This window comes from Phyllostomus discolor, chromosome 4 (genome assembly GCF_004126475.2).
Source record: "Phyllostomus discolor isolate MPI-MPIP mPhyDis1 chromosome 4, mPhyDis1.pri.v3, whole genome shotgun sequence".
In the NCBI taxonomy this organism is placed as follows: domain Eukaryota; kingdom Metazoa; phylum Chordata; class Mammalia; order Chiroptera; family Phyllostomidae; genus Phyllostomus; species Phyllostomus discolor.
In genome coordinates, this window is record NC_040906.2 from 127,980,449 (window position 1) to 128,005,509 (window position 25,061).

The 25,061-nt window shown below is 39.3% G+C and overlaps 1 pseudogene; it reads right to left on the reverse strand.

Annotated features, from left to right (window-relative positions):
• Window positions 1-1,072: 1,072 nt before the first annotated feature.
• LOC114495005 lies at window positions 1,073-5,411 on the reverse strand (annotated as a pseudogene).
• Window positions 5,412-25,061: the final 19,650 nt, after the last annotated feature.

Sequence of the window (25,061 nt, forward strand, 5' to 3'; positions counted from 1 at the left end):
AAGCCAGAAGAGATCATGGGGTGTATTTCCTCATTTTACAGATGTGGACATTAATCCAGGAGAAGTTAAGTGCCCAGGCGCTGCTTTTCCCAAACTTACTAGAAGACCTGTGTGTTAAACTGGATACTGAGCCTACCTTTCTTGTCTAACTACGAAACAGCAGATGATTACCCAAACTCCTGCATTTTTTAAATATTAAAAAAAAATTATCTTCACCTGAGGACATTTTTTTCATTGCTTTTTTAGACAGAGAGGAAGGGAGACAGGAAAGGAGAGAGAGAAACCTCCGTGAGAGAGAAGCACTGAAGGGTTGCCTACAGTATGCACCCTGCCTGGGGCCTGTACACGTCCAGATGTCCGGATGGGGCATCACCCACGCCTGGGCCCTGACCTGGATCAAACCAGCCACTTAGGCATGCTATGGGAAATAAAACTCACAACATTTCAGCTGCAAGATGACGCTCCAACCAACTGAGCCACACTAGCCAGAGCCCAAACTCCTGTATTTTTCTCCTAGAACACACTGTGTGAAATGTAGTGCACAGTAGGTGAGAGTATCAGTCAGTGCTGTGGACAAGCAGGACTGCTTGGCCTGACTACCCTCAGGCGGTCCCTTGAAACCCAAGACCAAATTAAAATATTTAGACTGAACTCAGGGCCCTAAAGCTCAGGATAGATTTCAAAGCAAAAAACATTACCAGGGATAAAGAGGGCTATTTCATAATGGAAAAAGGGACAATTCATCCACAGTACACTCCTAAAGATTAAGTACCAAGTAACAGAGCTTTTAGGACACATGAAACAAAAACTAATGGAAATAGATAAGGAGAAATAGACAAAGCCACAATTATAACTGATTTCAAAACCTCCTCAATAATTATCGTTCAAGTAAACAGGAAGTCAAAAAGGGTCCCAAGGTCCTTCTTCCTCTTTCTTTAGTAGAACACCCCATTGGCCTCATCAAAAACGATCTGATTTCAAAAGATGATCCACAAACCTCACCTGCAGCCGTCCCATTCGAGTTGGCTCCTGGTTTTGTTTTGGTTTTTTTGAGATTTCACCACTTTCATTCTCACCTCAAAACTTCATGATGGTCTTCCAGAAGTAATGAAAATTATAATCAATAAGCCCTTTTCTTTCAAAACTTTCTCTTCTGACAAAGCAAACGAGAGTCAGAAATATCATCACTTCTTTTATTTTTATTTATTTGTTTAAAGATTTTTGTCAAGAATTTATGAGGGGAGAGCCAAAAAGGAATTTATTTACAAAAAAATGTGTATTTATTTTTATATGTTAAAACTTCAGGCACCTTCAAAGTTCTCTCCATTTGATGGAGACACCTATCAAGACATTTTCCCACTGCTCAAAACAGCTTTTCAAGTAGTTGATTTTGGTGCCTTTTAGTGCTTCTGCCGTTTTTTTTTTTTTTTTTTTTTTGTCTCATCTCTTCCACATTGGCAAAATGTTGCCCTTTGATGACTTTTTTCATTGGCTAAACAATAAAAAAAAGTTGCTTGGCAGATTGGCTGAATGGGAAGGATGGGGTATGAAGGTCATGCCATTTTTTGGTCAAAAACTGCTGAACACTCAGCATGGTGCAGGCAAGGTGTGCTCATAAATCACCCATCATGAAATGGGCAAATGCACTAAATGAGTCTTTTAAAAAAATCAGTGAAGCCAAACATAGCCTCTCACAACAATGCCAGCTGGTACACTGATACAGATGGGTTCCTGGAACACTCACCTAGTGAGGGGAGCCTATACTACAAGAGGCCTGCCCTCTAGAAGATAATTCCATTTTTAGGAGGGGTCCTTCCTTGTATTTATTTATTTTTAGAGATAGGGGATGGGAGGGAGGAAAAGAGGGAGAGAAACATCAGTGTGTGGGAGAGAAATATTGATCAGTTGCGTCTTGCACAGCCCTATTCAGGGACCTGGCCCACAACCTAGGCGTGTGCCCTGACCAGAATTGAACCAGTGAGTTTTCAGTTCTCAGGCAGACCCTCAGTTCACTAAGCCATACCTGCCACAGCAAGAAACACTATCACTTCTTTTAAATAAAGGCCTGTTGTAATATTCAGCTTCATAATGGCTATTGATTCTTTGTAGGGGGTTCCTGCTCCACCTTCTTTGAGACCATGAATGCAAGAGATGTCAACAGAGCTCATAGGTTTGCATCTACTGGGGTGCTATCAGTTACAACATAAATTTTACTGACCACAAACAGAAATGCCGTTTCAATTCCAAAATTTGACATAAAGAAGTTCAGCAAATTCTCCTGGGTTGGGAGATGGGTAATCAATATCTGAACCATTTGCTAAAAGCTTCCAATATTAGATGATCATACATTCTTGTCAGGTAAAAGCTAAGGAGATTTCTTTTTTCTCTAATTCAGCATCTCCAAGGTCATTGTTTACTCTCTGTTGACTGTCTCTTTAGGTTTCCATTTTGTGGTCATCAAACAGACCAAAGACTTTATGAATATGCACCTCAAGTTTTTGTCTCTGTTCACTTGGTAAGCCCTGTTTGCTGTGAGGCAGAGGCTGGCTAGGCCTTCCATGGCCAATCATCCTGGGATTCGATAACACATATCAGTGTCCCTGTTTCCCCAAAGATCATGTCATAGTCAAATGTGGAGTCAAAAAAGTCATTATGTCCTGGGAAGTCCCAAACCTGAAAACTAAGGGAGCAGTTGGATGCATCTTCTCCACCTATCTTAATAGTGCTGAGAACAGTGTTTGGTCAGGAGATGTTTTGTGAAAAACAACTTTCCGAATAGACCACTTTCTGTTTCTACTGAGGCCCATAAGCAGAATTCTTAGCTTCACTCCAGTGCTAGAGGGTGGGGGTAAAGTTTCTTTGCCAGCTGCTGGAAACCTATTTCTGAACTGAGGTTTGCCTGGAGCTTCATGTGAGCCCCAGAGGCAGGGGCTGTGTATCCCTGTGCCAGGTAGTGGGGCTTGTAGTGTGTCTGAAATTTCACCCCCTACTCCACCTGCCTGTCCCTTTAGGAGTCAGCCAGAGAGCCTAATGTATATTCCTGTTTAAACACACACACACATACACACACACACACAATGCTTAGAAAATTAGGACTCAAAGGAAATTTCCTCAAACCAATAAAGGACCTCCATTTAACATAAATAATCAATCACATGCCCCATTTTCATTTAGACCAGCAAAAAACAGCCTCTGAAAAGGTAAATATCTGCTGGGCTCAAATAACAGAAATAAAGTGAGCTGAAAAATTAAGACAATATTACTCTTCAAGAACTACTGTAGAGTCAAGGTGACTTTGGAGACTACTGTTGTCATACTCAATATGAAACTTTGTTCTCTGAGGTCATAAAGTATCAGACACTTTATTGTTCAAAAATGTATCAGTAACAGTGAAATATCTCTCCCTTGGCCAGTCACTTTGACACAGAGAACCAGCTTCATATTCTAAACCCAGCTCAGGGCTACATCTAAGGAATTTGTAGGCGCAGCATTTAGAATCTATGTTACTTTGTAGCCTCCAAGTTAACAGGACCCTAGGTCCACATGGCAGTCTAAACCTGATTTGAACTCATGCAGCCTTGATTAGCTTTGAGCCTACCCAAACACCGTTTCCCTTAAATTTCACCTACCTTTACCCTTCCTTAAAATCTTCTAATAAAATTATTCCTTTGTTGTATGATCTCACTCATCATAGGCTTGGCCCAAAATCATTAAGGTGATTTGGGGGTACTACAGATTTGTGAGACTACAAATGACCTTAGGCTGGTAGGGCAAGTAGAAAAAGTTTTTTTAAGATTTTATTTATTTATTTTTTAGAGAGGGAAGGAGGGAGAGAGAGAAACATCAATGTGCAGTTGCTGGGGGTCATGGCCTGCAACCCAGACATGTACCCTGACTGGGAATCAAATGTGTGGCACTTTGGTTTGCAGCCCACACTCAATCCACTGAGCTACTCCAGCCAGGGCCAGAAAAAGTTTTAAAAGAATGCTCAGTTAACATTTGCTTTCATTCATTTTATCTCTTCACAGTTGTTTGTGAATATTGGGGATAAAAAGGCTGGCCACTATTTTGGTAAGGCAATGTCTGAGCAAACCAAGAAAAAGCATTTTAACATCATTAATCTAATATCTAGACCAGCAATTTTCAACCTTTTTCATCTCATGGCACACATAAACAAATTACTAACACTCTGCAGCTCAGCAAAATTTTATATATATACGTGTTTTTATGTATTATATATTTATATATATTACATGCATTTTTGTCAGATTGGCAAAATTATATATATATTACCAATCTGACAAAAAATACATATAATTTTGAATCATTCACACTGAATGGCTATTGTCATATTGGCTATTGTCATTTTTTTATTTGACAATCTAAAGGGAAAAAGGTCAGTGCCCCCGACTGTCAGACAATTGCATGTTTTAGAAATTCTTGCTGCACACCAGTTGAAGATCGCTGATCTATACCAATATTTGGCTATAAAAAATAAGAGACTGAAAGAAAAAGTTCTTCTATTACTCTTTTTTAGTAGAATTACAGCCTAAAAAAAACGAAACAAAAAAAAACACGCTACTCCAGTCTTCGCGTGCACCCCAAGCGACCTCCCCGCACAGAGAACCACAACTCCCAGCGTCCTGCACGGTGCAGGTGGGTGGGAAGGTGGGGGCCGTGGAAACGCTGCCGGAGAGGTCACGGCAGAATTGGCCACTCCACCAGCTGAAGTGGCTCTTCACCCCTTGACACCGGCGGGCGGTCAGGCGCTCACCCAGGGCCGAGTCACCCCGGAGCGAAGCAGCACTGGGCGGGAGCGGAGCTCGGGGTGGTGGCTCTCACCCGCGGGGACGCCGGGGACAGCGCCCGCTGCAGGGACAGGACGGCAGGAGCGGCTGTGCTGTCAGTCGGACCGTCGGAGAAATGGGAAACCGGGGAATCGGCGGTGCGCGCGCGAGCCCGAAGGGTTTGTGTGCCAAGGCTCGAACCACAGGCCTGCGCTTCAGTGGTGAGCCTGCACCCCTCGGTCTTGAGCAGACGCGGGAATCCCGAGCGGCTGGTAACTCGTTTGCGCTGTCTGGAGGGTTTTAGCTTATTTTTGTAGATAATAGAATCCGTTCCTCCAGCTGGGCCTGAGGCGACTGAGTCCACAACCGATGAAAATGAAGATGACATTCAGTTTGTTTGTGTAAGTAGCAACGATGTTCGGGTTTTTCCCAGACTCAAAGCCTGCGTGGTAAGCGATCACGAGACTACACCTCACCTGTTCGTTCATCATCCAACAAATATGTTCGCTCGTCTAAGGTACTAGACAGTGTGGAGCATGGCACAGACAGGATTAGCAAATGGACCAAAAAAGAAGGCTCTGAGCAGCCGCAACAGCCATCACAAGGACTGTTGGTTAAGTACATGTTGCAGCTTAATCACTCTTCTCACGCCTTCCTGCAGAGCCATTTTATACTCCGTCTACACAGAGTTCTGGTCTCTTGAGACTGTATTGAGATGGGGCAAGAGTGTGTTCTAAGAAGAGACACAGGTGAGGGAGAAGGGACAGCTAATGATGAGGAAGTATGTAGAAAATAGGGGTGTTGTAAGAACTCAAAACCTGAGGATTACACAGCTCCGTAATGTGGAGGCAGATAGTTTGAAGGTCTCACTAATCCCTGAGGTCATGATGTTACAGCATAGTACAACAATTGGTGTTCGTAGTGAAGGTCCCTGTAGGCCAGTCGTTTGCGAGCATTTGTGAGTGGAAATGCGCAGGTTCCTGGACCCCACTTGGGACATGCCGAAACAGAATTTGAAGGTGAGGCCTAGGAATCTGTATTTTGGCATATAATTCCACAAGCACACTTTGTATAGCACTGCTTTAGAAAATCTAAGTGGGTGTTATGATACTTTTTGGTATAATTTTCACCCAAAACAAATTATTACAAAGTCCCTGTTTAAAGTGAACATTTAGCTAGCTAAAATCACTTCTGCACCAAACATTTCTTTTGATAATTTCTCTGATGAGTTGAGATTTCCTGTTAAAGGTGTATAATATTTTTAAATGAGTATGTGTTTAATTTTATGTGTGCTTTTTATTCACTTTACGATTAGGGCAACTTCATAAATCACTTGGTTTTTAAATCAAAAAATTTCCTCCCTAAACACTGCAATACAGTTAATGTTGTTTGTTATTCTAGTAGGGGTTGTATAGAAATTCCTTACAAGGTCATTTCCTTGATATTCTTCTGCATTAATGGTGCATATGATACTCTTTTCTTGACACTTGAAACTTTTATATTTGGAGGTACCAAGAGGGTTTGTTGCTGACTGCCTTCTTGTGGTGAGGAGTAAAGGGTGTAGCTATGGAAACTGAAGAGCAATGGCATCTGTTTTTGTACTGAAAAGCATTTGAAAAAAGGATTCTGTGTGTCTTTAGGAAAAATAATTTTTGTGCCTTGAGTGTGGTATATTGACAGAAATGTGGGACATTCTGGTCTTGGTGGGGTTTTGTGTAACTATGATTAGGAGTGAAACATGTTTATGATTTGTGTGCCTTGAGAAACACAGAAGGGTGAAAAAAATAGGTATAAGTTTAATATTCTAAAGACTAATTATATTGTAACTTCTGGCTCAGTTAATACATCAGCTTGTGTTCAGCTGAGGTTTAAAAGCCTTAATTTAAATATAGAGAATCTTTTGTATCCTTGCATCCAGAGTTTTGTACATCCAGATTTATGCATCTAGTTTTGTTTCCAAATAGAGGATGGAAGATCTGTTACCTCCCTGAGGAGAAGTGAATTATACAGGATGGGGCAAAAGTAGGTTTATACTTGTTCCTGTGGAAAAATAATACAGTAATTAATAAATAACATTACAAGAATAAACTCTGTTTCGCATACTCACAACAATAAACCTACTTTTGACCCACCCTGTATGCTCTATGTGGAAATGCAGTACCAGAAAGAACCTAGTAAAAATACTCCTATTGCTTTTAAATGGTGCCACATAAAAAATGATTATTTAATTCTCCATTAAAATATATTCAGAGACAGAATTTACTTTCTTCTTTAGACTACCTTATGCTGGGATCCACCAAAATATCCTTATTTCTGTGTATGTGTTGTTTTTTTAAAGATGTTATTCATTTATTTTTATAGCGAGGGGAAGGGATAGAGAAAGAGAGGGAGAGAAACACCAATGTGTGGTTGCCTCTCGCACAGCCCCTCACCCCCCCAAGGGACCTGGCCTGCAACCCATGCATGTGCCCTGACTGGAAGTCAATCCAGCAACCCTTTGGTTCTCAGGCCAGCACCCAATCCACTGAGCCACACCCGCCCGAGCTATTTCTCCGCGTTTTTTATACTACCATCCCATAAAGATGAAATGCTGCTGGGTACAGCCCCCTGCTTGAGGGTTCTTCATATACAAAAAAACATTTTGTGTGTGTGTTCTTTTTTTAAAAAAAAATATTTTATTTATGTTTAGAGAGAGGGGAAAGGAGGGAGAAAGCGAGGGAGGGAAATATCATTGTATGGTTGCCTCTCCTCCACCCCTTACTGGGGACCTGGCCCACAACCCAGGCATGTGCTCTGACTGGGAATTGAACCAGTGACTCTGGTTCACAGGTGGACACTCAATCTACTGAGCTGCACCAGCCAGGGCCATGTGTGTTCTTCTATCAAGAAGTATGTTACAACTTAATGTATTCTGGCTTGGATTTATTAGTCTATTCATGTAAACCTCACTTCCCAGCCTTCAATTTGCATTGTGGCACAGCATCTTCTTTGCATTCTGTCATAAATATAACCTCAAACTAAACACAATATGCTAAAAGAAAGGAATGATAAAAATTTGGCAGTACAAAAAGAGCCCTTATCTTTAAATAGTATTGAAATATACTGGGTCCGGCACAAATAACTCCCTTTTTTTTATTACAAAATCTTTTATTACAAAATCATCAGTATGCAATTCTGTAACATAACAATATCACACTCAAGCATACCATATGACATTTTAGGTGGAATTTTCAAATTAAAACTATAAATTATTACACCCATATCATTACCCTACCAACAACATTCAAGCAGGACTTGCTTCTGCTGGACCCTGTACAGATAGTATGTACTTCCTCACTGTTCTACTTGCCCATGCTCTATTTTAGCACTTCATTGTCATTTTGGGGGATTGATTATTTTGTTACTAGTATTCCTATACATCATACTCTCCTAGTCTTCTTGAAACAGCTCTAATATTGCTCCCATTTCAAAACTATTTATTGATTCCTTTGCCTATTGAATAAAATCTAGGTTTTTGACTGGAGTAGTTACAGCCTGGTCTATTTTAAGGTAGTATGCATGTAATGAAAGGATTGAGAAGATTTAGGGTTTGATGTTTGATTGTATAAGAATGTGCACAGTGAAGCAGAGCTATCAAAGAATTCCATGATTTGAGCTTGGATATCTAAGAGATTATTGATAACAATCCAAGCTAAAAAATACTATTCCATGACATGTGTGTCTTAACACTACCCCTATACTATTTCCCATTTCCAAAGGAATCCATGTGGCTTTATTCCCCTGTGTAGATTTAGACTCTTTGGGGTTTTGCTTTAAATATATACCCATCTATTCTGAATCTTTTTCTGTGATGCTTTTGTTTCTGATCATTCTGTGCCACTTTCAAGTCTTTCTTCTCAGGATATCTTGCTAATTCCAACAATAAGAACAACAACAAAAATCCCACTGTTTGTAAATGAAAGTTTGTTTAAATGAGTTTTCATGACTTGCACATTTGCTCACTTTTTTTTTAGGAAGGACCTTCAAGACCTGTTCTTCTTGAATATATTGATCTGGTCTGTGGTAATGATGAAGAACCTAGCACCTTTCATACTGATGTGAGTATATTTAATTTATGTTTTTTTCAGTTCTGTCATTAGTGCCGGAGGTGGCTTGAACTGGCTTGCAGGAACTGATTAAGTGTTCAGGAATTTTGTGAGCTGATTGTTAAACATAGCCATTATTAAAAATTAAAGTATATAGCCCTGGCTGGTGTGGCTTAGTGGACTGAGCACTGGCCTGTGAACCAAAGGATCGCCAGTTTGATTCCCAGTCAGGGCACGTGCCTGGGTTACTGGCCAGGTCAGGCCCCCAGTAGGGGATGTGCGAGAGGCAACCACACATTCTCTTCCTCTCTTTCTCTTTCCCCTCCCCTCTCTCTAAAAATAAATAAATATAATTTTTTTTTTTAGAGAGAGAGAGAGAAACATCAATGTGCAGTTGCTGGGGGCCGTGGCCTGCAACCCAGGCATGTGCCCTGACTGGGAATCAAACCTGTGACACTTTGGTTCGCAGCCCATGCTCAATCCACTGAGCTACGCCAGCCAGGGCAATAAATATAATACTTTTTAAAAATTAAAGTATATAAACTTAAAGTGAATAAATGATCACTTAGGGTAATACTCAAAACTCATCATATCCTAAAATCTATACATTTGAAGTTATTTACAACTATTGTATCTGTATGGTAGAAATACTATGTAATAGTGTGTTGCTGTAGCATGATGGAAATATTTACGCCAAGGTAATCAGCAAACTACAAATCAGGATTTGTTTGATTTTTTTTGTTGATTAAACTTAAGGAAGTGGTGAATAAAATGTTAATGCAGGTTAAGCCTAAAAATGTGTTATGTCTCTAACTGCTAGACCTTATGCTACAGGAAAAATGGAGGCAATTTCCTTGCAATATTTGAAAACTCTTCATTGAGTCAACAAAGATGCTGATATCATTGATGAATGAGTAGAGTTCTGATATTTATCTTCATTTTTTCACTTTCATCTTATTCATTAATGTAAATGAAAATATCAACCACTCTTTACATTGGAACTGTACTCATTTATAAATTGTATGAGCAACTTACTTGTTAAATTGCATGATAAACATTTTGTGGCATAATTATTGGCTATAGAATTTAAAAACTGATAGTGGATTTTTCAAGAAGTAGCAAGTTGTACCAATGTTGTAAGTATGAACTAAAAATCAAGGCAAGTATTTTAGATTAATATTTATTTCAATAATTATACACAAAAATCACTAACAAAACTATTTACATTAACCCTGAGAGTGTTATCATGAATTTAATTTACGTATGTAAAATTATTTTTCAGATTCTGTTCCCTAGTATGCCAAAATGCCGGCTGAGTTTTTGTTTTTTTTAAATGTGAAGAAGGTGAAAACAGACACAGTAAGTGATAATGGAATAAAAAATCAGTGTGGGTGGCCTGTCAAAGGAATCAAATTTCGTATATGTTGAAAAGCCAGTCATTAAAGAAAAGCCATCATGTTCATCAAAGGAAGAAATCGATAATCTTAAACTTCCAGATTGTTGAAATGAAAAACAAGCACTTGTGTTTACTGAACAGTACAAATGGCTTGAAATAAAAGAAGGTAGATTAGGCTATAAGGATTGCTTAAAAGTTCCATATTTGGGGCCAAAAGCAGAAAAGCATGTACACATATCCAAGGAATGAATGGATTGTATATTTAGTTAACTGCTAATGGCAGTAATAAAATTACTAGACAAGCTTCTCTGTGAAAAAAAAATTACAGAACATACATGATATTTCTAAAGCTCTTAATAAAATTCAGGATTTTGTTGGGAACCACCTGCCTGGTTTCAGAAGCTATAACCCCCTATGGCTAAGGCTGATTAAAGGACCTTGGGACCATAAACCACTAAGGAGACAAAGCTTATCTTCCTAGTAGGGGCGCCACCTCTGCCACCTTTCACTTCACCTTGCTTGGCCCTGGGCAGATGACTGGTTAGCCAATGACAGGTAAGATTCCTCAAAGGAGGGATGACCTAAGACCGACATGGTTTCGAAGGGGCCCTTAGGGAAAGATTTTGGGGGCTATAGAAAAAAGGGGTGATGGACCCTCGCCTCAGTCTTGACATAGCCTGAGTCCTCATTCTGTCTGCAAGAAGTCTAATCTCTTGGCTGCCTGACTTAAGCCTGAAACAATGCTGGATGTGGGTGCAGCCCTGTGCTGGAAAGAGCAGGTTCCCCAGGGCGATCAGGCCTTAGAAAGAATGCATAAAATCCTGTGAAACCTGCTTTATTAAGAATGCCGTCAATTTAAATGATGAGTGTCCAAGCAAAGAATGAGTTTGTTTCCCCAAAGTTTTATGGCCCTTTAGCTATCTGACCTTGATTCGGAATAAGCCCTTGTAGTTCTTCGAATGTTATCTATTGTTTGATCCTAACTGCCTGACAATGATTGATGAGCTTTACCTGTATTCCTATGCAAATTAAACCTAATAAAAGGCCATTGAGGAACAGCTCCTGGTCCCCCAGCAGATCACATCTTGGTAGACTTATTCTTATCTGTGGCAGATGGGGGGCTCTTTGGGCAAAGCTCCTCCACAGGATTTGTTAAAGGAATTGGTTACTGACTCAATTTCTAGTACAGTGCATAAACAAAATAATAAAAATATTGATGCTTCTATAAAAGTTTTCAGTACTGGCTATATTTTAGTAAAATGTAATAGGCCTTTATCTGATATTGAGGGGGAAATAGAATTACAATAAGAAAATGGAGAGGTCAGTTGTTTAAATACACACTACCATGCAACAAGAATAGCAGAACATAATTCAAAAGAAATTAAGCTGAAGATATTTAAGAATATTATAGAATGCCAAAATCTGTATCATAATTGATGAGCACCTACAATTTTGAAAAAAGGCACCCTACTGATTTATCTCCAGTGTACATGTATGTCAGCTCCCACACCAGTTGTGTTATTTGTTGCTTTAAAGGAATTGGTCTCCACTACAGTAGAGTGTATTGTCAATACACTATTGAGTACTTTAAATGATTGTGTCTTTATTAATAAATATGTGAAAACAAACTTAATTGCATTTTGTTCTGATTGTGCTAACATAATGCTGGGAAGAAAATCCGGAGTAGCTACAAAGATGTTAGAAAAGTTTCTGAAATGTTTCCTGATCTGTTTAAACTATCGATTGCAATAGTTGTAACAGGGTGCAGCCAAGAGGGGATCCCCAAATAGGGATTTGAAATGGGGTCCAGAACTCAAGGTGTCCAGGAAATAATAAGATGTTCTCACCCCCGCCCCCCACAGGTGTGGGTTGGAGGAAGGGACAAATGGAACAGGGCCATTGAGAGCTGTTTTGTATAGCAACGGCTTTGCAGCTAACCTCTAGTGTGGCCATTTAACATACCTATAACCTTTAACTGGTTGCACAGATATGTTAAATAGCTGTGGCCATGCTCTGAGCCAGGGGAATGGAACTAACTTCCCCACCAAGATGTAACTGGGGGGTAGGTCCCCCAAGTTACAGTGCCTGCGTGGGAGCTTGGAGATGATTGGCTCCATGACATGGGGCCACATCTGTCCAGACTCACGATGGCAGCCCCAAAAGCTGGAAGGCTTTGAGAGTACTGGCAGGTGTAACTGATTGTAGGAGGTGTCGGAAATGGGGTTGCAGAGGAAGATTGACGTGGGGATTTAAACCCAGACTCAGCAGCCATTGAGAGGTGAATCACTGGGCTTTGGCAGAGTGGAGACTCCCGCAGCTATAGGAGGGTGCAGCCAAAGGGTCCCCAAAAGAAGGATTTGTAATTGGGTTCAGAACTCAAGGTGTCCAGGAAATATTAGAAAAATATATAGGATGTCCTCACCCTCCACAACCAGGTGTGGTTTGGGGGAAGGGACAAATGGAGCAGAGCCATTGAGAACTGTTTCCCATAGCAACAGTCTTGCAGCTACCCTCTGGCGTGGTCTTTTAACATATCTATGGCCTTTGGCTGGTTACATAGATATGTTAAACAGCCCTGGCCAAGCTCTGAGCCAGGGAAATGGAAGTAACTTTCCCTAGTTACGGTGCCTGGGAGGCCCCTCCCCAGTTACCACGCCTGTACCTGCATGAGAATTTGGAGATGATTGGTCCCATGACATGGGGCCGTACCTGCCCAGACCCACAATGTCAGTCCAGTAAAGCTGGAAGGCTTTGAGAGTTCTGGCATGTGAGGCTGAGTGTGGGAGGAGTCGGAAATGGGGCTGCAGAGGAAGATTGGCGCAGGGATTTAAACTCAGGCACGGCAGCCATTAAAAAGAGAACCATGCATCTTTGGCAGAGTGGAAACTCCCACAGCCCTGCGAGAGAGAATCACCATGCAGCTTTGGCAGAGAACCAACACTCAGCTTTGGCAGAGTGGCAACCCCACCCCCCACCCCCCGCAGCTTTGTGGGGAGAAGTACGTGGGTTTTGGCTGAGTGGGTACTCCCGTGGCCCTGAGGGAGAGAGGACCATGTGGCTATGCCAGAGCAGGGACCCTGCAGCTTTAGTAGGGGGAACCACCAACCACGTGGCTGAAACAGAGATCCCGGCAACTCAGCTGAGGGTGCCCGGAACCCAGTCTCCCAGTCAAGATGGAGTGCTGGGAATAACCAGAGGACTGCCTGAGCCATGGATACCCCTGAGATATGGTACCCCAGACTGGGCAAAGGGGGGAAGGAAGGACTGTGTGTGTTTGTGGGTGTTTCAAGGGACTTTGGGATTTTAACAAAGATATTAAGTCATTACTTTTAGTCTGTATAACTTGAATAAATAACTCCTTTCTTTTTCACCAATCTCTAGCATGGAGAGCTATAATTCTCTGGCTTAGGGAAAGGCGAACCTAGTATAGGGGGACCCCAGGAGAAATGGGGATCAATTCGGTAGCATTGTGGGACCCTCTTCCCTGGTGGCCAATCAGGGAGGATCATGGAAGACCACATGCACAGTAGCTTTAAAGCAATACAACTACTTGTACATGCGTAGTAAAGCCCACCAAAACTAGCCAGGAAGGATCTGCCCTATAAGAATAGAGTCCCTCCAGCCCATAAGGTCAATCTCTGCTTGGAGCTGGCCTGCTCCCATGTTCTCTGCTATAAACTCGGGGTGTTTGGTTCAATTTTTTGTCCTGATCACTAAGAACCTGGTTACCTGTGCCCACCTGTGACACAGCCATTGTGCAGAGAGGACTGCTTGGCTGTGGCAATAGAAGGGAGAGCCACTCGGCTTCTGGAGGGGGGAGAACCACTCGGTCTTTAGCAGAGTGGAGACTCCTGTGGCCCAGTGAGAGAGAATCACCATGTGGCTTTGATAGGGGCTTAAGACTTGGGAAAATTTAGCTTAAGGTAAATAGTCGTAAATCTAGCAAGTAATGTGTATGTTAAGGTTTTGTTTCAGTAACTACAGATAAGACCCATCCTGGTGCCTGGAATTCAGCAGTTGACCTCCTGGGTCACTGACTGGGGATTACCTCATCTGGAGACTTATGTACCAGGAAGAAGCAAGCGACTACCCTTCCCCCTTGGAGGCAACTGTTGAATTTCAAAGGCTTTCGCTGACACCTTGTTTGCCCTCCCCCAACCCCCTTATAAAAGATCTGGCTGGTAAAGAAAGGGGGAGATGGTTTGTTAGGGTATGAACCCGCCATCTTCTCAGATTGCCGGCCATCTGAATAAAGCGCCTATAAAAGATTCAATCACTATCATTGCTTATTGGATTTGGTAGTGACAGGCAGCCCGAATGCCGGTGTCTTTTCTGGTTACAGCTTTAGTAGAGAACCGCCACTAAGCTTTGGCAGAGTGGCGACCCCCCTCCTTGCAGTCATTGAGGAGGGAGAACCACAAGGCTTTGCCAGGGTGGGGACTCCCTCAGCCCTGGGAGACAGGACCTCCCGGCTTTAGTAGGGGCAACCACCACCCAGCTTTAGCAGAGATCCCAGAGACACAGCCGATGGTTCTGGGAACTGAAGGAGGCCTACCAACCAAGATGGATTACTGGGAAAAACCAGGGGCTGCCTGAGCCATGGACTTTCTTTTCCTGAGATACGGTACCCCAGACTGGGCAAAGGGGGAAGGAAGGACTGTGTGTGTTTGTGGGTGTTTTAAGGGACTTTGGGATTTTGATAAAGACCTTAGGTCACTACTTTAAGTTTGTATAGTATTAAATAAACATTTCCTTTCTGCTTCAGGAATCTCTGGCATTGAGAGACGTCTTTCCTCTGATGTTGGACATAACGAACCTGGGGGGTTCCTTTTGGTAATAGTATATCGTCCCAGCCCCCCCCCCCCTTGTTGTTCTGTAACATAGTCACTTGATGATTCAATATCCAAAATCAAGTTAATCATTTAAAAATATTTCCTGATAAAATTTATTCCATTTATCATCAGTATAATAAAAATCAAAACAAGCTTTTAGAACATGTGGCCAAAGACCTTGAAATTGAAATTTTTAAAATTGGCCTGGTATGGGACCAAGATGGGCAGCTTGTAGTTTATCATTCTTAGCCTGGTTTGGCAAAGAGATTGGCTAACATTAATTTCTTACAAGCTGTTGCTGTAATAACTGACCTTCTTGAACAATTTTCACTGCTTTTGACTGCATCACAGTCAAGATCAACCAACATTTCAGAAAGCATCAGAATTAATCAAACACATCATAAGAGCTTTGGAAAATTTAACAATTGGTACTAGAAATCATTAGTCTCAAACTGAAGCTTTGATTAAGTTAGGTAAGTTTAAAGATACTCTATTTAATAAAATAATAAATGTAATGCTTTCCCTAGGAATATGTTACTCAAAATATAATTCAACACATGAACTTATGTCCTCCATCTGATAAAAACCATAATGAAAGTATTTTTAATTATTTTGATTTGCTAGAACCTTCTACATGGCCTTATGAAGAAATAACTTCAACATGGGTTACTAGTGAAAAAAATTATTTCATTTATGTGACATTTTAAAATTGATTTGAATGATTTTTAGGAATTTGTAAGTAATATAAAGTTGAACAATGTTTCAATTCCTGCAACTATACAAAAAGCTAAAAAGACAGCACTGTTACAATCAATAGTGCTGAAGCTGAAAGTGGTTTCAGTTTAATAAACATGATTTGTACAAGAGTGAGAAACAGTTTAACAATAGGTCACATATTAGATTTAATGACAATAAATTTATTGGGGGCAGAGCAGATTGGGATGCAACTCCATTTGTAAAATCCTGGTCAAAGTGCAACCATAGGTGGACTGCAGATATGAGTGGCAAAAAATCAACAAAAGCCTTCTATGAGAATTAGCTGGCTGTATGGGGCCTACTATATGCTTTATCATATGTAAATTGTATGCTATACATTCTCATAAATTTTTTGAAAGCCAAATGTCAAACTTCTATCAGCATGATGCTGTTTAAAAGGCATTTACCAAAGAGATAAAGCTGATGATGATTGTTTTTTTAGGAGCTATAGGTTTTTGGAGATTGGCCAGTGTCTGCTGGAGTAGCCCACAATATACATTCCAAGGACTTTTGTACAGAAAATCCAACCATTCCCACTTTTGCTTTGTTTTACTTTTAGTTAGGATGCGAAAGAATGGCACAACCTAGATGAGTTTGAAGTTCTAGAAGTTATATCAAATGAAAGAGAAATGGAATAAAAACTGTAAGCCTTTTGGCTCTCGTCTTTCTCACTTCCGTATCTGCGCTAACACAGTGACCACAACCTACAGGTGGCTCCTAAGCACTTCAGTTTACTAAGAAAGTAAATTATTTATTTATTAAGAAATAAAAGTGAATGCAGTGAAAAATAATTTTGACTCAGCCTTTTTTTGTTTTCTTTTACTAGCTTTTCACTTTGTTACCTTGTCTAAAATGTGATAGCTGTAGTGTGCCTGTCAAACTCGTGTGCCATGTCTAGTATTACAGAAGAACATTACTGACTGAGTTGGTGCAGGCAGATGAATTCACTGCAAATTAGTTTTTTCTATAAAGCAGTGTAAACATAGCATGTTGATCTAAATACTTTATACACACAACAGGTTTTATGGTGATAAGTATGTAAATTGTACTTAGTAATTGAAATAAGCATAATTAAATTATCTTTCTGTATTAGATATGAATTTGAACAAATTTTAAAGTTTGAAATGAAAGCATACCGAAAAATGACCAACTGGAGATACAGGAACTGATAGGGGACTAAAGACTTGGAAAATTTTAGCTTAAGGTAAAAAGTTGTAAGTCTAGCAAGTTGTGTGTATGTTAAAGCTTTTGTTTCAGAAAATACAGACAAGGCCCTTCCTGGCTCCTGGGAAAACCGCTGACCTGGGGCACTGATAGAAGATTACCACCTGGGGACAACTGGAAGCATCCAGGCCTCTGTGTTCCAGGGAAAGACAGATGACCACCGCCCTTGGGAACAGCTAACAGCCCAGGACGGGAACGTGGCAGCTTTTATCACATTATCCTCCCTGAATTTCAAAGCCCTCACTGCACCTTGCTTATTCCCTGGTATAAAAAGTCTGACCTGGAAAGAGAAGACAAGATTGTCTGTTAGGGTATGAACCTGCCATCTTTTAGGTCGCTGGCCATCTGAATAAAGCTCCCATAAAGATTCAATCGCTGTCACTACTTATTGGGTTTCTGAGTGACAGGCAGCCTGAACGCCGGTGTCTTTTCCGGTTTCAGAACTAGTGCTACAATTGGAACAATAAACAAAATAACTAGATGAAGGTATTTTGCAAACTTCATGCTGAGTGACAATTCCAGTTTGCTGTGGCAGAGAAGAACAAGCTGTTATTTAACTAATTAAAGACTGGAAAGTAAGCAATATTGAGACAGTTTCAGTAAGTGCTTAATGAATGAATTAATGAGTTTATCTATTAAAAGTAAAAAAAGAATTGAAATTTAGTTGCCTGAAATCACAACTAAATGTCTAACAAGAATTTTAAACAATTTTTAAAGGGATCAAGCCTATAAGTTTAGCCAGATATAAAACAGCTTGGATTCTTTCATGAGAAAGAACAAGTTTTAGATGGATAGACAGTAAAATAAGTTATTTCAGCTATAGAAATTATTAGAAAATTATGAGTTAAAGCCTAAACATGTTTTATTTTTAAAACGTGCGAAGTTTTTAGTTAAGTCACCAAATGTTGCTTATAGAATACAGGACCTAAGAATGTTAAAGATTGATTTATTTAAAATCTGAAGAATTGAGTGTTGCAGGTTCGATTCCCAGTAAAGGTACATGCCTGGGTTGCAGGCCATGACCCCCAGCAACCACACATTGATGTTTCTCTCTCTCTCTCTATCTCCCTCCCTTCCCTCTCTAAAAATAAATAAATAAAATCTGAAGAATTGCAACTACTTTTCTTTAGATTTAGATGAGTTATGTAGTATAAGAGACACAACCCAAGTAATAACTTGGAATACATTTTGTGTCATAGGACTTAAATTTATGAGAGAAATAATTTTGATTCATGGCCATAAAAAATCAAACTTTATCCAATTCTTTAAATAATCAAAGATTATTTAATCTTTTACATTTGTCAGAATAGTTTCAGCAAGATGAGAAAAAAATTATTTCTATCACAATGAATGGCATCCCAGCAAAGTTAGGTCAAAAGTCACATTTCATTGGAATTTTTAAGTGAGTCTAATGTTTCCCTTATTTCTTCGTTCTAAGACAGTATGATATGGTTTAAAAATATTTGTGCTAAGGTTTCTAAAATAGTTTTTGACAGGTGTCATGGTTATAGTTGTTAAGTGTCCATTATATGAGTGCAAATGCTATGAATCAACATCAGCTTATAGGACTGTTGAAGAATTAAGGCAATGAATTTGGCGGTCATGTGTACTTAGTTGGTTCATTGAATTGTGGGAGGGTTCTACAAAACTTACTGTATGTACTGGTAACACCAGTTCAAGATTTTCTTACTACAACAGAAATCGCTAGCTAAATACATAATAAACAGAAAATGGTAGTTTTCTCCTCAATATGATATGCATGATTCAAATTTGAAACTCCAAAGAAAGGAAAAAGGTTTATACTTCTTTTTTTTACACTATATTTTATTGATTATGCTATTACAGTTGTCCTGATTTTTCCCCTCCACCCAGCAACCCCCACTCCCTCAGTCAACCCCCACACCATTGTTCATGTCCATAGTACATGGGTTTAAATTCTTTGGCTACTCCCCATTCCTATACTGTATTTTACATCCCTATGGCTATTGTGTAACTACCTGTTTGTACTTCTTAATCCCCTCACCTCTTTACCCTTTCCCCCACATCCCTCTCCCATCTGGCAACCATCAGAATGCTCTCCATATCAGTGACTCTCTCTGTTCTTGTTTGCTTAGTTTGTTTTCTAGATTCAATTGATAGGTATTTATTGCCATTTTATTGTTCATAGTTTTAATCTTCTGTATACTCCCCTTGGTATTGTCTGAGATCTGCCACTCATGAGGCACCTTGACATTTTCAGTATTTTCTGTTTAATTTTAATTTAATTCTTTTGGGTTCTGCTGATTCTGTGTCACCTACTAGCTGAAAAAGTGGGGCAATATTTTTTAAAAATATGTATTTGTTTTGTTTCTCTTTTTTTTCTTGTTGCTTTGTTTACTTTCTTAGAAGAGAAGGAAAAGAATGTCACCAGTTTGTTCATACCAGGGAGTTACATCCAGTGTTGCTCTTCAGAAGCCTAAGGCAACTCTGATCCTCATTCTTTTATTCATACTCCTTATACTCCCCTAGACTCTTTTAATCTTCTTTTCTCTGATATACTAGAATTGGATAAAAATGTGTCTGTTGTTTATTTTCTTGTTTATTCATTGTGCTCGGTACATGATGGACCCTTTCAGTCTGGATAATTGCATCCTTCAATTCTGGGAAAAATTATTTTATTACTTTTTGCATAATATCTATATAAGATTCTTCTCCCTGCTCTTCATTTTATCTCCTGGAATTCCAGTGATCCTGGGAATTCAGTGATCATGTGCTAAATCTCTATGTCTCCTATCTTTTCTCTACTTTCTTTTTTAAGTCTCTGGACTTCTTTCCTTTTTTTCTATTTTTGAGAGGTTTTTGGTTCTATAACTTGCAGCCATCTATGAAATTTTAATTTCAACAGTCAAAATTCTAATTTACAGGATCTGTTTCTTGTTCTTTGATTGTTTCCTTTTCATTAAAATCCTATGCTTACTTCTGGATGCCCTTTAGTTATTTTGTAGTTATTTTAGTTATTTTTTTCCTCTAGGGGAAAAATTGTTTTAAAATATTGTTTTCTGGGCATTATTTGTTTCGCCGAGGTCCCTTTTTCTCATTATCTTAAATTTTCTTTTCCTTTCCAGGGTCTCCTGTTTTATCCTTGCATGGCCTTTTATGTTTAATCTATTGCCTGGGAAGCTTCACTTGTGAGTCACTGTGTATGTAGAAGGCCATCTGTGTTTTGGGGCATGTCCTACATATGTCTGATACTGAGTTTTGGTTGGTGCCAAATTGCTCACCAGAAGATTAGTTGTTGTCCTGCAGAATGGGGCTGGAAGTAACAATGTTCCAAAAAGAGACACCATGAATTCTCTTTTTAGCTCTCATTCTTGCCCACAACTAAAATCCGGTGTCCTAGGCAATGGATATCTCCTTTTAATTTAATGCAGAGAATGTCTTGTGAGTAGTATGTGGAGATGTGTAAGATGAGGAATTTCCAGTTACTACATGCAATCTGTCAACCTCCATTATGTAGAACCTTACCTCCTTCATTCATTGTACCAGGTGTCAGTTCTGAGTCACTCCTGGGTTTTCTGGGGCGAACTGATTTGCTTCTTATGCCCTGTGAAATCAGTTACTACTCCATCTATTTTCTTTCCCAGAGTTTCCTCAATTGTCTAATGAAGATAATAGCTTATAAAGTTGTGTGGATCAAATGAAGTTATGTATGTTATATGCATAACACAGCATATGGCATGTAGTAATCATCCTACAAATGGTAGTTATTTGTGTTACATAACCTCTCAAAATCCCTGACAGTCTTAGTAGGCACATTAGTTCACTAGTGATAGTGTCCCCCAAATCTCCTTTATTGCTGTTTTGTGGACTTATTAATGTTTTTTATAATCATTTTAGGAAAAAAATCAGAAGAGCCCTGACTGGTGTGGCTCAGTTGGTTGGGCATCATCCCATAAAGTGAGGGGTTACCGGCTCAATCCCCCATCAGGGCACATGCCCAGGTTGCAGGTTCAGTCCCTGGTCAGGGCACATATAAGAGGCAACTGATAGATGTTTCTCTCCTCTCTTTCTCCCTCCTTTCAGCTCTCCTAAAAACAAATAATTTTTTTTAATTAGGAGAAATTAAATTCATGCTTTAATTCTGCCATTTCAATGTCTTAATTAATAGAGATTTATAAATTATAATATTTAATTATAACTCAGTGTCCTTTATTTTAAAAGAAATTTTGACTATTTTCATACATTTATTAATCCAGACGAATTTTACAATCATGTATATTGGTCTTCCCCAATCCCCCTGTCCCCCTTTCCCTTGAAAATGGTATTTTACCCTTGAAATTTTGATTACAATTACACTTAAGTAATTTTCAAATCTGGGGAGAAGTTGTGTCTTTGCAAAATTGATTCTTCCAATTCACAAACAAGGTCAGCTTAAATTATAGGTTTTTTTTTCCTCAGGAAATTTTTGTATTTTTTCAGGTCCTACACAATTATGAATTTAATTCTCATGTATTTTATATTTTTTATATTTTACATTTTGCTACTCTAAGTGGAACATTATTTTTAATTTTATATTTGTCCATTGCTATATAAAAAATAGTGATATTTATATGTTTTCCTGTTAAATTTCAATGGGTTTCCTGGGCAGGGAAAAAAATGCATCATCTTCAAATATGGTCATTTCACTTCCTTTTTCTTATACCTTTGCAGTAGCAAAGGTATTCTTATTCCTATAGCTTTGCTTATGACTTCCAGAGATGTGAGTGGTGGTTACAAACATGTTTATTTTATCCCTGGCTTGAATAGGAGTGTCTTTAGTGTTGTTTATGTTTTAATTATTTATTTTTGGTTAGAGATAAGACATTGTTTAACAAGTATCCAGCTGATTTATATTATGCCTTTGCTGTGTTAAGCAAGAATCTACAAGAAAGCACACACACACACACACACATATCTCACATATATACTAACTCAAAGAAGACAATTATTGGGATCCTGATATCTGAAACCTTTATGATAGGTAATCTAGCTATGTTCTCAGAAGAAAAGTGGACAGTTTTCTATTGAGAATAGCAGGACCCAGTGGCAAAAAGGAGGGGAAAGAGAGAGAGGAGGCCTCTATCTAGAGTCTTGGAGTTATCTACCACACAATTCTGGCATGACTTCCAGGATCATTTGCTTCCCACACAATTCCATTTTATGATCGCACTAACAGTGTGTGGAGACTACACCTCATGATTACTTTTTTAAAAGTAATCTATTTGGCATTACTTTATTCTGTCATTAGTAATTAAGCTGAACATATGAACAGCAATTATACCATCAATTGACACCAGAAAAACATTTGACAAAATTCAGCACTCACTTGTGATGAAAATGTTTTTAAAAAAAACCCATAAAACACCAGTACTTAATATTTAATGGTATAAGAGTGAATGCTTTCTCTCTAAGGTCAGGAACAAGGTGAGGATCTTCATTCTCACCACTCTTATTCAACATAGTGCTTCACATTCTGACCAGTACATGGAGGTAAGGAAAACTGTTCTTGTTTGAAGATAGTTGACTATATAGGTAATCTCATGAAATCAAAAAAAAAAAAAAAAAAGAGAGAGAGAGAGAAAGAAACAGCTAGGAGTAGTGAGTTCAGCCAGGTCACAGGATCACTGTGCTCAATGTGTAAAACTCAGCTGTGTTTCTGTAGATGACAGTTGTGCGGGGGCTCCACCCACAGTGCTCCCCCCGGCTGCCACGGATGAGAATAAGTCTACCAAGACATGATCTACTTGAGGAGGAAAAGTGGCCGATCTCTCAAAGGAGAAGGGCCAAGAGCCTTTTCCTCAATGGGCTTTTATTGGTTTCATTTGCACAGGAATACAGGTAAATCTCATCAGTCATTGCCAGGCAGTAAGGATCAAACAATAGATAGCATACAAAGAACTCTTAGGGCCTATTCTGAGTCAGGGTCAGATAGATAAAGAGCTATAAAACTTTGAGGAACAAACTCCGTGCTTGGACCTTTATCATTTAATTGAGAGCACTCTAAACAAAGTAGGTTTCACAGGATTTTACATATTCTTTCTTAGGCTTAACTACCCTAGGGAACATGCTCTTTCCAGCACAGAGTCGGGTTGCACCCATCTCCAGCATTGTTTCAGGCTTAAGTCAGGCAGGGGAAGTAAGGCAGCCAAGAGATTAGGAGACTTCTTGCAGGCAGAATGAGGACTCAGGCTTTGTCAAAGCCAAGGGGTGAGGGTCCATCACCCCCTTTTACTGTAGCCCCCCAAGTCCTTCCTTGGGGGCCTCCCATGTGATCGTGCATGTCTTAGATCATTCCCTCCTTGGGGAATCTTACCCATCATTGGCTAACCGATCAAGTATTGGGGGACAGTTATGGATGAAGTAAAAGGAGCAGAAGTGGCGTTCCTGCTAGGGAGATAAGCTTTGTCTCCTTAATGGCTTCTGGTCTGAAGGTCGCTCCCTCAGCCTTAGCCATTGAGGGGCAGGGGTGTTACAGCTTCTGAAACCAGGCAGGGCGGTTCCCAGCAGACAGTGACCGTGATGATTGTACAGACACCCAAGTTAAAAACACAGTACCCTTTACCACCACTTCAAAAAAACACAAGTACAAATCTAGCAAAATTTATATAGTATTATATGCTGAAAACTATCAATGCTGATGAAAAAAATCACAAATGTGCTGCGTTCATGAATTGGCATAGTAAACATGGTAAAAATGTTAGTTATCATCAAATTGATATACAGCTACAATGCAATTCCAATAAAAGTCACAAGATTTTTGAATATTTAGACAAAGTCATTGTAAAATTTATATGGAAAGGCAAAGAAACTGGATAGCTAAAACAATTTTGAAGAAAAGAACAAAGTAGGTGACTAGAATATGAGATTTCAAGATTTACATAGCTACAATAATCTAGGCTGGGTGGTGTTAGTGGGGGGATAACCATAAACCAATGGAGCAAAAGAGAAAACCTAGAAATAGGTACACAAATGAGTACACAAACATCTCTAGCTTATTTTTGAAAAAGGTGCAAAAACAATGGAGGAAAGAGCTTTTTTTCTTTTTTTTCTTTTTTTAACCTTTTTTATTTATTTATAAAGAATTTTTTTAAATTTATTTTCAGAGAGGGAAGGGAGGGAGAGAGATAGAAACATTAATGTGTGGTTGCTGGGGGTCATGGCCTGCAACCCAGGCATGTACCCTGAGTGGGAATCAAACATGCGACACTTTGGTTCACAGCCTGTGCTCAATCCACTGAGCTACACCAGCCAGGGCTTGGAAAGAGCTTTTTCAAGAAATGTTGTCGGCACAAGTGAGCATCCCCCCACCCACCAAAATGAACCTCACACCTCATAAAAAATTAACTCAAAATGGGTCATGAACGGAAATGTAAAATGTGAAACTATAGATATTTTAGAAGACACATAGGATAAAATCTTTGGGATCTAACAAGGCTACACAAAGTTCTTAGAGTTAATACCAAAAGCATGATCCATAGATGGAAAAATAAAATGGATAAACTGGACTTGGTCAAAATTAACGGTTGCTTTGTGAAATACACTATTGACAAATGAAAGACAAGTTAGACTATGAGAAAATGTTTACAGACCACATTTGCAATAGAAGACTAATATCTACAATATGTAAAGAGTTCTCAAATTTCATAATAAAAAAAATCCAATTAGAAAATGGACAAAAGACATGACCAGACATTTCAATGCAAAATATGCAAATGGCAAGCACATGAAAAGATGATCAATATCATTTACATTAGGAAAATAAGAATTAAACCTACAATGTGACATCATCACACTTACCACAATGGCTGAAATGAAAAATAGTGATAACACCAAATACTGCCAAGAATGTGGAGAAACTTGATCCATATACTGTTGGTGGGAAAGCAAATGGTACAGGAAGTCTGGAAAACAGTTTGGCTGTTTCTTTAAGAAAGTAAATATGCTAAGTCATATGACTCAGGAA